General features: G+C 47.6%; 1 pseudogene; it reads right to left on the bottom strand.

Moving 5' to 3' along the window:
* Positions 1-569: 569 nt before the first annotated feature.
* On the bottom strand, positions 570-3742 carry LOC102024507 (annotated as a pseudogene).
* Between the last annotated feature and the right edge of the window lie 352 nt (positions 3743-4094).

Genomic DNA, 4094 nt, shown 5'->3' with positions numbered 1-4094 from the left:
AAGGCCAGCCTGAACCACATAGCGAGACTCTCTCAAAAAGGCAAAATAAATAAATAAATAAATAAACAAACAAGGTAAAGGTGAAGATTTTTGGAGACAGTCACTGAGTTACCCATCACCAATTAAGATGTACTGCATGCCTTTAAGATTTTCCTTGTGTAAGAAAAGAGACATCCAGAGAAAACAAAAGAAAAAAAAAGAGAAAAAACCAAAAGAATCCCAGGGTCAGAATTCCCTACTGGGGGCCTGCCCTGTTTCCCAAGGTCAGACCCGCCTGTGACTGCAAAAGGCAGTGTCTTCCAGTCTGATCGCTTTGCAGCTTGTTCCTTCTTGTGTCTTGTGGGAAATGTCACTCAGCATCAGGATGCGGCCGGGGGAGCGAACAGTGTCAGCAGCCACTGCGCTCCACAGCAGACAGAAGGGGCTGGATGGCATCTGCAGCAAACGACAGGGGACAGTAAGAAACACAGATGCACAATAGCCTCGGCATGAACTATTAGGCCAAGGTCAAAGCGAACCCAACCCAGGCAGATTTCCTCTAAGCCGAGAGTACACACAGAAAGGCACATTGTTACCGAGTCCCAGAGCCACAGGAGTGAGGCTCATGGGGTGGAATCCATCCGCTGTGGCAGGGGCCCAGGAAGACCAGCACTGAAGAAATCTGTTCTTGCGGCTCCTTCAGTGGCGACTGATCCATGTGAGCTGCAGAAAAGGTCAGGGTACACAGCTCAACTCGGTCATCGCCACACAAGTCCTGCTCCTGCCATGCATCTGACCACTCTGTCATCTCCAGCCAATGAGTTAAGCCAGCAAAACCTTTCCCTGAGCTTTCTTAGACCACTTTTCATCAGAGTCCACTATGATATCCAGTGTATTGTCACAGGCCCTTCGGATTTTGTTATCTTTATCATGCATCAGATCTACGAGCTGTGCTGGAGCCTGTGTTTCCTTGATTACGACATCTGGTAGAAGACATAAGTTATCTGACACAAAAATTCATCACCTTCTTATTGAGCATTTTGCAATTCAGTAAAGGCAGGGGTTATCCTGGATTTATCCAGCAGTGTAGAGCAAGAGTGACCACAGATAAACCCCTGGTCATTCGTCACCTTCTGCGTCACCTGGTTGTAGTTGACCCTCGAGGCACGGAACCAACTTGCGCGCCTGAAGAACCAGTTTCCAGTCCAAGTCTGCAACGGTCAGATGTGCCAGAGTTCCCAGCCATTTGGTCACAAACTCCTCCTTTCATCCTTAGAGACCTGGGCTGAGAGGTCCCCAACATAACCGACAGATTTTCAGTTGGTTCATCATGCGGAGAAACATTTCTAATCATTTTCATCCGCAAGGGACCCTTGAACTTCAGTCTCTTTCATGAGCATCTTTAACCCATTTCCTTCACAGATCAGCTGCATATTCCTCTCATTAGCAGCAAGACTAATGAGTTCCATATCAGTTCGTTCACCCTAACCCTCAAAGAGCATCTTCGTTACCTGTGGCACACAGTGTCAGCAAGCGGGGGCTCCAAGCGACCGTCCCCGAGTTCGGGGTTCAGCACATGCACCGCTGTTTGCTTGTAGTTTTCATTGCCCGGCAGTGCAGGGGGTTTGGGAAGAAGCCCAGCTTGTACCATCCTATCCCTCAGGCCTGAATCACAGGACACGTTCAGTAAAAGCCAGAGAGTGATAGTCAGCAAATCCTTATGGTACCAGTTTTACCAGCTTTTCGACAATATCCATTTCTTTTTTGTTTGTTTGTTTTCGTTTCTGAGACAAGGTCTCGCTATGCAGTTCAGGCTGGCCTTGCTCACTTTGTAGCCCAGGCTGGTCTCGAACTCGAAACGATTCCCCTGCCTCAGCCTCCCGAGGGTTGGGATTACAGGCTTGTGCCAGCACATTGGGTGACAATATCCATTGGAAGTACCCTAATGTATTGGTTTTGTTCTGCCTAAAAATGCTATTTCTTTAAGAATGCTAGAGCTACAAAGAGCGGCTCAAAACTGTCCTGATCAAGGTTCTTTTCACAATCTTTTTCAAGGTCTTTATCTACAGCCATCCTCTTCTTCGTCCTCTCCTTCTCTTCTTGCCAAAGTGTGTGATTGTTTAATTTACGATCGATGATATTCACACACACCTTCAATGTTACATTGATTTCTTCCTGAAACTGAAGCAATCTGGGAAACCAAAATGATGTCAGCCCTGTCTGTAGCTAAGGCAATGCTTCGCTGCCAGGCTTCTCTCAGGACTCTTGCCAGTGCACCAAGGGTGGCTTCATTCCATCCTAGTTCTTCCATGTTAGCAGGATTTCAGGCAAGCTGCAGGGGTGCAGCAGAGCCCCAAGCCGTGGCAGGAACGGCTTCCCACAGCACCTCAGCGCATTCATCCGCGTCGGCAGTGCTGGCAACCTCTGCAGTCTCCATTCCTCCAGAAGAAACTGAATCTTTAAATTTGCTTGATTTTTCTCTTTCCTTCTTATTTTCTTTTCCTGACACCGAGTCATGGCGGCTCTGCAGAAAGTATAAGAGCTGTTCCACTTCATTCCACTCTGAGGGATAAGGAAGCTTATGCTCCTCAACCACCTTCCGTGCCAGGCAAGTTTCTGCGTCAGCCTTGAGACCCTTCTGATGCGTTCTTCTTGGCCTGGCTTCCATCCTCCAACGTGGGAGGGCCCATTCCTCCAAGAATGGTGGCTTCCACTGCATACTGAAGGATGAGCGCTTTTTCTGTGATGCACATCAATATCCCCTCTTTTATTAACTTTTCTTTAGCACTATTCATTGTTCTCCCCTTCCTGGGCCAGGGCTTTGTGGTTACCCAGCTCCTCCCACAATCGTCCCCAACTGCCTCTCCGACCCAGCTGGTCCTCCTGCCACACATGCGCTCCCCTGTCCTAGTTTATTCAAATCTTTTTTTTTTTCTTCCAGTACCAGGAATCGAACTCACAACCTTGCGCTTGCCAGGCAGGCGCTTTGCTGCTGAGCTAAATCCCCAGCCCTTTATTCAAATCTTGATAGAGCTCCTCAGTGATGTTTACTTTGGCGTAGGTTATTTTCCCTAGAAGTGGAATCTTTGGAGCAAACAAAATGCACATCTAAGGATTTTGCTCTTTCTGTATATTTTTGGTACCAGGAATCAAACTCAGGATCTGACATTTGCCAGGCAGACACTGTGCCACTGAGCTAAATTCCTGGTCCCTTACTCTATATTTTTGAATTGTCTTGAGAAGACTGTTCAGATATGAATTTGGAGGAAGTACCCATTTCTTCACATTTTTTTGCAGCACGAAAGCATTTCATCTTTGCCTTTGGGACAGTTGGGAAATTGTTGGCTTAATTTGTGCCCCTTTACGTCTTAGTGACAATCCTTTCCAAATTTTACAGGCTGTTTGGATTTCTTTTGTGAATCACCTACATCTTTGGATTGTTATCTGTTTCCTGAATAATTGGAATAATACTATAAACTATTTGTTTGTGACAGGGTCTCACTATGTAGCCCAGTTGGCCACTCACTGTGATCCTCCTGCCTCTGCCTCCCAAATGCTGGGTTACAGCCGTGCACCCCACTCTCATGATGCATTCTTAAGTGAGAAAAGCAATTTCTCACATATCGAAACAGGTACCGCCATGGTGGGACATAAGGCTGGATGACAGAGAGTCTCTGGGTACTGTAAACTATTACCCTTGTCACCCATCCTTTGGTTTCCAAAGGCCCCTCATCCTGTCTTCATACTGTGTCCCCTCAGCCATCCTCACCCTTGAGTACGACCTGCTCTGCCTGTCAACTTGCTGCTCATTAAGAAATTTTTTGTTCGTGACTGTGATACAGGGTCCCCTTGGTACTGGTCCTTCCTCCCTGGGCACGGCCGTACTGCCCATGCAAAATAATGGCCCCAGCTGCCAGAGTCCCTCAGCAGTGCTGGAGCGGTGCTGACTGCCCATGACACTAACAAGCAAGGCTGAGATGGCTGGCAGATGAAGGCACCAGATCTGGCAAAACCACCAGCCTGGTTGAGTGGATGATGACCTCGTGGTGGTTCAGGTCCATCACCAGTACAAAAGTCTTTTGGAATCCTGCTGGTGGCCAATGAGAATCATGGAA

The sequence above is a fragment of the Chinchilla lanigera genome, unplaced genomic scaffold (genome assembly GCF_000276665.1).
Source record: "Chinchilla lanigera isolate Chin_1 unplaced genomic scaffold, ChiLan1.0 scaffold00036, whole genome shotgun sequence".
Classification (NCBI taxonomy): domain Eukaryota; kingdom Metazoa; phylum Chordata; class Mammalia; order Rodentia; family Chinchillidae; genus Chinchilla; species Chinchilla lanigera.
Note: the sequence above shows the minus strand (reverse complement) of the source record. Positions and strands in the feature narration are given on the sequence as shown.